General features: G+C 43.7%; 1 long non-coding RNA gene across 1 annotated transcript; it reads right to left on the bottom strand.

The window, feature by feature from the left end:
* Positions 1-4,817: 4,817 nt before the first annotated feature.
* LOC126985644 (uncharacterized) lies at positions 4,818-8,395 on the bottom strand. Its single transcript, XR_007738834.1, has 3 exons — positions 7,717-8,395; positions 7,231-7,440; positions 4,818-6,654 (listed from the first exon to the last, which is right to left on the bottom strand). It is a non-coding gene; the product is annotated as an uncharacterized LOC126985644 (long non-coding RNA).
* Positions 8,396-10,099: the final 1,704 nt, after the last annotated feature.

Genomic DNA, 10,099 nt, shown 5'->3' with positions numbered 1-10,099 from the left:
ACTATTATTATTATTATTATAGCCCCTTGATTCTAATACAGTATACAATAGATTCTCAGTTGACTCAAATCATCCTTCTTTCTCTCCCTTCCGTGTAAATAGGGTTGGGTTACTGTGAGGAGGATCTGAATAAAACAAAGACTCATTCGCATATCATTGACTTGGTAATGTAATTGTTGTTTTTTAGCGTTTCCTGGTGTGCTGTAACAGTAGGAGTAGTAACAGTAGTAGTAGTAGTAGTAGTAGTTGTAGTAGTAATTGTAGTAGTAGTAGTAGTGGTGGTGGTGGTTGATGATATTTTTATGATTTTAGTTATTATTACGATTATTATTATTATTTTTTTTTTTTTGTACGTATAACCGAAAAAAAATGGCTCACTCATTTTCTTATACCCCTCCTCCTTTTTTTTTCTTCTTCTTCTTCATCTTCTTCTTTTTCTTCTTCTTCTTCTTCTTCTTCTTCTTCTTTTCTTCTTGTTCTTCTTCTTCTTCTTCTTCTTCTTCTTCTTCTTCTTCTTCTTCTTCTTCTTCTTCTTTTTCTTCTTCTTTTTCTTCTTCTTGTGCTTCTTCTTCTACTTATTTTTTTTCTTCTTGTTCTTGTTCTTGTTCTTGTTCTTCTTGTTCTTGTTCTTGTTCTTGTTCTTGTTCTTGTTCTTTTTTTTTTCTTCTTGTTCGTGTTCTTGTGCTTCTTCTTCTTCTTCTTCTTCTTCTTCTTCTTCTTCTTCTTCTTCTTCTTCTTCTTCTTCTTCTTCTTCCTCCTCCTCTACCCACACCTCACCTCACCGCCCACTTTTTCTCCATGACATCTTTTTCCCTCCTCCACATTCTTCCTCGGAGCTGCCGTGTGGAGGCCGTCTGTCTGGCCTCTTCTAGTCTCCTTATACCTTTGTGCATCCTTGTGTATTCCATTCTCTTCCTCTCCTTCCTCCCTCCCTCTCTCCCTATCCTTCACCTCCCTCCCACGTGTTACCTCCTTCAATCTACCTCCTACATAAGCTTGTTCTTCTCTTTTTTCCTCATATTTTTCTTTTTCCTTTCAGTTTCGCTTTGTTTTATTTTTTTATTCTCGTTTTTCTCTTTCTCGTCATCTACTACTACTACTACTACTACTACTACTACTACTACCTCTGCTGCTGCTGCAAAATCACCATCATCATCATCATCATCATTTTTTTTTATTTCACTACTTCTATTTCTCCATCATATTCAGTTTCGTAAGCTATTATCGTTATTGTAATTTCTTCTTCTTCTTTTTTTTCTTCTTCTTCTTCTTCTTCTTTCTATTCTTGTCTTTTCTTAGGAATATTTATCCTTCTCTTTCTCTCATTTTTCTTCTGTTTGATCTTATCTTTTGCCCCTACTCCTCCTCCTCCTCCTCCTCCTCCTCCTCCTCCTGAAGGTCTTGGCCTCGTTATCCTCGTCATATTATCACTGACCGTCGGGGTTTTCCAAGCACACACACACACACACACACACACACACACACACACACACACACACACACACTTTTGCTCTCAAGACACGCTCTATCTTATTATTCATTTAGACCTTTGTCCGGGTGTCTCTGCGTCATATTCTCTTTCAAACTATATGGTGCCCAAGGACACAAGGCTTTCGTAGAAGTCTTGGGCATTTCCAGGGGTAGTTCTGTGACCCTGGTGGTAGTCTGACCCTTCTTCTGTGCCGTGAATCTAAACAAACACTCATTAGAATCCGATTGATCTCATTTTCGACCTTTGGAAATAGTGGATCTGAGAGGTGGAAGCGTCCGACAAGGCTTTCGTAGGAGCTTTGGGTATTTCGCAGGGATAGTTCTGTGACCCTGGTGGTAGTCTGACCCTTCTCCTGTGCCGTGAATCTAAACAAACACTCATTAGAATCCGATTGACCTCATTTTCGACCTTTGGAAATAGTGGAGGTGAGAGGTGGAAGCGTTTGACCGACCTTTGTTTTCTTTGCTTGGCGTCCTTGCGTTTGTTTTACTATTTTGATGGAGTTTGTGGCGCTGTGGATGTGTTTTGTTTCGATTAAGTTTTATTTACTACTAGGCTTTTTATTATATTTTATTTTTTGATACGTTTTTGTTCGATTTTTATACTATTATTTTATATGAAGTTGGTTTTTTCAAGTTTTTTATGTATTTTGATTAAGTTTTGGGGATGTGTTTTGTTTTGATTAAGTTCGTGGCTCTGTGATTCCGTTTTCTCTGTTGATCTTTAGACTCTGAATAGATGAATTGATCTCTCTTCTATCCTCTCGTTCTTGTTTTTCTTTTGCCGAAGCAGGGTTTAGGGGGCTTTTATGGTGCTGTTTTTATTTTTTGTCCATTGATCTGCCTCTCTTGCTGTAAAAACAAAGGAATAGATGTGTTTAAGGGGTTTCATATCTTATTTCTCAGCTCATATACTTCTTCTTCTTCTTCTACTTCTTCTTCTTCTTTTTCTTCAGTGTTTTAGGGGGCTGGTTAGGTCATATTATACGTTCGTTAGGTGCTTCTTCATTATATAGGAGTCATGCATCTTTATCCGTTTTCTGTTAATTAGTGTAGAAAACGGAAAAGTATAACAGTAACCCATCTAAAAGTTCGTCCCCTCGGCCCATCTAACTGTAGGATGCAGCAATTATGAGAGGCAGAGAGGGGAGTTTACTAGCCTCAGTGGGGACAGTAATAGGGAGAGAGGAATGGTATAGGAGGCTTGAGGAGGACAACGGGGCAATCTGTACTGTGTTAGGGCTGTGTGGAGGCAGAGACAGGGGAGTTAATAGCCGCAGTGGGGACAGTAATAGGGAGAGAGGAATGGGATAGGAGGCCAGAGGAGGACAACGAGGCAATCTGTACTGTGTTGGGGCTGTATGGAGGCAGATAAAGGGGAGTTAATAGCCTCAGTAGGAACAGTAATAGGCAGAGAGGAATGGGATAGGAGGTTAGAGGAGGACAACGTGGCAATGTGTACAGTTTTGGGGCTGTGGAGGCAGGGAGGGGAGTTAATAGCCTCAGTAGTGACAGTAATTGGGAGAGAGCAATGGGGTAGGAGGCCCTTTATTGCTCCTTCTCTTTTCTTTCCTCTCTTTTCTTGGGCCTGATGCTTTTCTCTAGTATTGGGCACGTTTGATATTTCGTTCAGCCATTAATTTCTACAGACGCAAGAGGGGATGGGGGAGGGGATAGCATGGAGGGAAGGGTCCATTCTTAGCGGGGGCGTTATTGTAAAAAAGTTAAGTCCCACTGCTTAAAACCGTATGTATGGGAAAAGGCAGCTACGTTTTGTCTCTCTCTCACAGCATTTCCTTTTCATCAAACATCGTAAACCTCTAAGACTCGAGTTGATATTCTAAGACGCTTCCACCTCTCACATCAATTATTTTCAAAGTCCAAAAAGAAGATTAATTGGGGTTCAATCCGTGTTTGTTTCAGGCTCACGGTACAGAAGAAGGGTCATACAACCACCAGGGTCATAAAAACATCCCTAGAAATTCCCAAAACTCCTACGAAAGCCTTGCCAATAGGGGTAATCTTAGGATCATGGTACAGAGGAAGGATCAAACAACCACCAGGGTCATAAAAAACATCCCTGGAAATGCCCAAAACTCCTACGAAAGCCTTGCCAATAGGGGTCATCATAGGTTCATGGTACAGAGGAAGGATCAAACAACCACCAGGGTCATAAAAACATCCCTGGAAATGCCCGAAACTCCGACGAAAGCCTTGCCAATAGGGGTCATCATAGGTTCATGGTACAGAGGAAGGATCAAACAACCACCAGGGTCATAAAAAACAACCCTGGAAAGGCCCAAAACTCCTACGAAAAGCCTGCCAATATAGGGTCATCATAGGTTCATGCAACCCCTCATAAAAACATCCCTGGAAATGCCCGAAACTCCGACGAAAGCCTTGCCAATAGTGGTCATCATAGGCTCATGATACAGAGGAAGGATCAAACAACCACCAGGGTCATAAAGCCACCCCTGGAAATGCCTAAAACTCCTACGAAGGCCTTGTAAATTACGTGTGCTTGGGAGCCAAAATGTACAAGAATAGGACCTAATTTCTTACCTGCCCTTGACTTCTACCTTTACCTAACTCTGTAATTGGAATGCTAAGTTGAACCAGTGACTTTAAGATGTAGCCGCACTCACACTATCCTTTTACGGTCCCTTTGTTTGACTGTCGATAACATTCTGGTTAATATTAATTCAGGAAGACCAATTAGTCACGCTCTTGGGATATGTGTGTGTGTGTGTGTGTGTGTGTGTGTGTGTGTGTGTGTGTTGTGACCGTGTACTAAGAATAGAACAGTTGCATAACTTGTATAATGTCTCCTAATTTCCATAAACGCTATTACACACACACACACACACACACACACACACACACACACACACACACACACACACACACACACACACACACACACACATTTATTTACTCATACTTCGCTTCATGAATTATCATCTAAATATTAATAAAAAAAGCCTAGATATAAGTAAAGAATATGTAATAGATATAAAAAATATGTATTAAAAATCAATGCTATGTCAAGTAAATAATGGAATGAGTAAAACTGGAACACTAAAACAACATGATCTAATGAATTTGTTAACGTTTTCAGCACGCAAACGTTTGCAAGTCAAGGGAAGAGTTTTGCATCTCAAAACAGTCCATTAATATTCTAGGAACTTTTACGAGGGGCTTTTCAAATTGGCGAACTGAGGGGCCGATACATTTAAGACTACTGGTCGAAGCTCAAGGTCGAGGCAACACGGAGCCGGCTATAGGAAGTGCCGGGCTGTTACAAGGAGGACACATGAGAGCAGAGGCACATCTAAGCCTTTATTTGCAGATAAAATTACACCACCAAGTTAGTAGAGCCAACAGGAGGAGAGGAAGTAAGATAAACAGTTACATCCTAATTATAATGATCTTAAGTAGTAATTTTCATACTTGTAAACAGACGGACGAGGAAGGTGAGGCATTAGATATCGCGGAAAACCTTCACCTGCTTGCTATTTTCAGGCAGGTAATAATGGACGGCAGACTCTTCTTTCGTCTTCTTATCTGACTAAAATGTTACAGGTGTTGTGGTTCCCCTGTGTTCATTCTGGCGTTAGTATTAAGCTCCTAACAGTGAGGATGTTTTGGTGGTCTTAATGCTAACAGTGAGGATGTTTTGGTGGTCTTAATGCTAACAGTGTGGATGTTTTGGTGGTCTTAATGCTAACAGTGAGGATGTTTTGGTGGTCTTAATGCTAACAGTGTGGATGTTTTGGTGGTCTTAATGCTAACAGTGAGGATGTTTTGGTGGTCTTAATGCTAACAGTGAGGATGTTTTGGTGGCGTTAGTATTAAAAAAAAAAACACAGACAGATAGAAGACAAAGTGCAGTGGTTAGCGCGCTCGTGCCACAACCATGAGGTCCCGGGTTCGATTCCCGTGGGGAGTGGAGAAGAATGGGCAGTCCCCTTTAATCAGTGACCCCTGTCCCCCCAGCAGTGAATATGTACCGGGTGTCAGTCGAGGTCGTGTCCCGCCTCCCCGGTGTGTGTGGGTGTGAGGTTTCAGCCGGACGCAGAGATCCGTCACTTATGAGCCCCGGCCTCAGTCGGGATGGGTATTGGCTGGCGATCGCGAAATACGCACGCAAATACGCGCACACACACACACACACATCTGTTTTGTGGCCCTGATCGTGATGTTTGTCTTGTTCAGCGGACATCCTGCAGGCGCCTATACAGGATGTCTTTGCCGAACAAGACAAATCTTTGCTTTGTCGTTGTGGTTGCCAATGCGCCCATCAATAGTCCGAGGGTTTCGAAGGTGAAATCACAGACCGACCTAATGAAAAAAGTGTTGGCGTCGAAAGGTGTAATACTTCCTGCCAGGTGTTCCTCGCCATCTGTTTTGTGGCTCTGATCGTGGCGTTTGTCTTGTTCAGCAAAGACATCCTGTAGGCGCCTACAGGATGTTCGCTTACAAGACAAGCATCACGATCAGGGCCACAAAATAGATGGCGAGCAACACCTGGCAGGAAGTATTGCACCTTTTCGACGCCGACGCCTGTTTCATCAGGTCAGTTTGTGATTTCATCTTCGAAACCCTCAGACTATCGATGAACGCATTGGCAACCACAACGACAAAGCAGAGGACGATCAACGCGACATACCACATGCACGTCAATTAACTTGTAGTACGGTGTTCTAACGTAGGTGTTCGTCGCAGAAGAGAAGGGGGTAACGAGAACAAGGAGGGGGGTCAGGAAAACCATTACCCTTTCGTTGAAACACGCGGAAGGGAAGAAAAGAGACAAGTAACAGATCAGAAACATGAGGGAGCTTGGTAAGAAGCTCTTGGTGATGTGGTAATCAGATTGCTTCGCCAGGTGAAGGCTTAAGGTTAACATGGAACTAGAAGAATGCACCTCTGCTGTTACCTTCTCTCGGCGGAAATCAAGAAGGTTCATGTCCTTTTGGTACTTAACATCCCGGTAATCTCCGTTTTCGGTATATGCGAGCTTCCACTTACTGTTCCATTTTGTTTGAAGAACGGTGAAGTTACACAAATACCTGCCGAAAGGGTACCTGGACAGCCTCACACTGCACGGGAACTCCACTTCAAGGACCCGATGTTCTGTGATGCGTATCGGACTTTGAACTATGCCTGTGAAGGGAAGATTGAGGGGAGGAGTGGAGTTTGGAGTGAAAGAGACAAGTGGTAGGGAGCGAAGGAAATGAAAAGGAGTAGAGTGTGCAGGGGAAGGGAAAATGAATGAAAGGAAGTAGAAATTGGAGAAAAGGAAGAAAAGATTGGAAATGCGTGAAGATAAGGAGGAATATATTGAAAATGAAAGGATAAAACAAATAGTGTGTTCACGAAGGAGATGAATGACAGAAAGAGGTGGAGAGAAGGAAAAGAGTAAAAAACAGAGACAGTGAAGGTAAAGGAGAAGAGTAAAAGAAGGGAGGAAGAAAAAAGTAGTTGTATTTAGTATTTTATTTTGCTCAGTATGTCGAAGGAAATAAGTATATCAGTATATCACAAATGTGTATCCTTCTGTTAACCTCTTACCTTACATAGAATAAATCTCTCCATTACCGGCTCGTTCTTATTCCCCGCCCTACCCCCTCCTCTTCCCATTCCCACTCCTCCCCCTATCTGTTCCTCTGTCCCTTCATCCCCTTTCACTCTTCATTCTTTCCCATCCCACACAACCTCACACACACAACCGTCCCTTACCTGCAAAGACAGTCACGTTAGAGATTTGAAGCCCCAGAAGATGGACATAATCTCCCCATTTGTCCCTTTGTTTCGCCTCAGGCTTCACCAACATACACACGCCCGCTGAGTTGATGTTAGCCGGGTCCGCTTCCTCTGGCAAGATAGACCTCCGACAAAACTTTTCATAACATCGCCTCGCCCCGAGCACCAGCACCGCCGCCGCCTCACCTGTGTGTGGAAATACGAGATGTGAGGTGAGAAGGAAGGCAAACAACGAGAGAATGAATACTGGAAAAAAGACAGACAGTACGAACTACATAAAAAGAAACACTGCCTAAAATTAAGCTCCCCCCAAAAATAACGTCAGCTACTTGCGGTGGAACTTGAATCCGGGTCCTCGGGACCTCATTCACGCGCTAACGACTTGGCCACAGCACATATCAGCGATAGCAGAAGAAGAAGTATAAGGCACGTGAAGGAAGGAGGGAGGGAAAAACATCTTACCTGGAGGAACCATAACATCCAAGAGGAGCGAGAGGAGGATGAGGAGGCGGAGGCCGCCCCTCAGGTTGGGACGCACAGGTGGCCTCGACGCCCTCGCCATGGCCTCACCTGTCGCTCACTGACCAGTCACACCCGTCCCGGCCTCACGTGGGCCAAGCACGTGCACCCCGCGCATGCCACTCGGAGTCACACTCGCACCGCGCCGTGTGCCTGCCAAGAGAGTCGATTATCTGTCTGGGGGAGGCCGGCGACAGTACCCGGAGGGGTAGGAGGAGGCGGACTGGCGTGTGCAGGACCGCTGCCTGGCGCTACGGAGGCGCCGTGTTGCCGGTGCACACCGGGGCGTACCGCTACATGGGTGGACGAACTCCTCTGTATGAAGTGAACGTGCGCAGAAACAAAGGTTACACAGGTGCACTCATACAGTATGGACATACGAACACACAAACGCTTAGTTATCAGGATAAACAGATACCCAGATCGCCTCCCCTTTCCTGCATCGATCCATTACATAACGCTACAGTAATCGTCCTTAAGAGATCCCACAAACACACAGATACATAGATTGTCTTTTCACACCTGCCTTGATCCCTCACTTAATGTTCCGGCAATAATTAGTATCTTAGAGATCGTACAATATTTCATGGATTTCAAAACGGCATTACTGTCAGCTTCTGTCTCTCCGTCTCGTTCCATTTCCTTTTCTGTGTTTCGTATGTTTTGCCGTCATTTGCATTATTTTTTTGTCGTGCAGCGTCCCCCCATTGTCCAATTACCTCAACAAAAAAAGTAGGGTGGTACGGGCGATGAATATGGAAGAGGTGACGAATATCTTGATAAGGAGGAGCAGGGACAGAGGCAGGAGGAGTTCTGTAATAGCTGTAGTAATAATATAAATAGTAGTAGTAGTAGTAGTAGTAGTAGTAGGTGAAGTAGTAGTAGTAATAGTAGTAATAGCAGTAGTAGTAGTAGGAGGAGGAGGAGGAGGATTATACATGGGAACATGGACGAACAGGCAGCAGAAAGTCCGTCAGTCCGTCAGCCACTAGAGTGACCTGTGGAAAGATTAAAGCACTTCTGTACGTTCTCTCCCGACGCAGCAAAGTGACGGTCAATGCGATTCTTAAAGGAGTTGATTGTTTCCGCACTAACCATTCCTTTTTTCTTCTATTATTCATATTAACTCTGCAATTGCTGTTAGACTAACTGAAGAACGATTACCTCTTTTATATAACTCTCACCCATGGAAATACTAACACAACCACCTCTACGAGAGCCTTGTCACACTATCACTAGGCTCAAAAAACTACCCTTGGAAATACTAACACAACAACCCCTACGAAACCCTTACCAACTGTGGGTGTGTGGGCCCCGAAGTGTTTGAGAATATGGGTCTTATTACCGACATATTGCTGTAACTATAGATGATGAGGGTGGCACTGAGTGAGATGGGCTGGGATGTGAATGGGCGGATTGCAAGAACGGAGAGGGAATGGCTGCTGCTGCTGCTGGGACTGAGTGCTGAAGAAAATGAGAGAATTATAGAAGCCATGAAGAGTTTTCTGTAAAAGATGTGGTATGTAAGAAGTAGGGAACAGGATGATTTGTAGTGGATAATGCTTGTTTTATTTTTATATTTACGGGTTGGGCCGATATGAAGGCCTGACTCTCCAACGGGTCACCTGTACAACAAGAGCAAGAGGAAGAGATCCTGGATGGTCGATCTTTGCTAAGTAATTATGATAGAGGATGGAGCCACCGACCAGAACAGGAAAAGATAAGAATATACACGAATGTTTCCTCTCATCCTTAACATCAGCGGTTCGGTTCACCTTCCGTCCAGGGGCAGGCAGGTAATTTATTTTTACCTGCATTCCTTTTAAGACACAGGGACACAGGTAAGGTGCGTGGAGGAACCATAAATAACAGGTAACACAACCATAACATTCCTCTCTCTCTCTCTCTCTCTCTCTCTCTCTCTCTCTCTCTCTCTCTCTCTCTCTCTCTCTCTCTCTCTCTCTCTCTCTCTCTCTCTCTCTCTCTCTCTCTCTCTCTCTCTCTCTCTCTCTCTCTCTCTCTCTCTCTCTCTCTCTCCTTTATTTTCCCTCCTTCTCTTCTTTTCTCTTCCTTCACTGTTTTTTTTTCCTTTATTGTTTCTTTTCTTCCTCACTTCTCTTTCCTCTCCTCTTACATCGCTGCTCTACTCTAATCATCACTCTCTCTTCTCTTTCTTCCTTTCTCTCTCCTTCATCTCTTCTTTTCTTCCTTTCTTCATTCCTTATCTCTTTTCATCTCTGCACTTCCCTCCCTCATCCAGTATTTCCCTTTCATCCTTTCCTTTTCACCTGTTCTCCTCTTTTCTCTACCCTTTTTCTTATCCTCT

The sequence above is a fragment of the Eriocheir sinensis genome, chromosome 60, assembly GCF_024679095.1.
Source record: "Eriocheir sinensis breed Jianghai 21 chromosome 60, ASM2467909v1, whole genome shotgun sequence".
Taxonomy (NCBI): domain Eukaryota; kingdom Metazoa; phylum Arthropoda; class Malacostraca; order Decapoda; family Varunidae; genus Eriocheir; species Eriocheir sinensis.
Note: the sequence above shows the minus strand (reverse complement) of the source record. Positions and strands in the feature narration are given on the sequence as shown.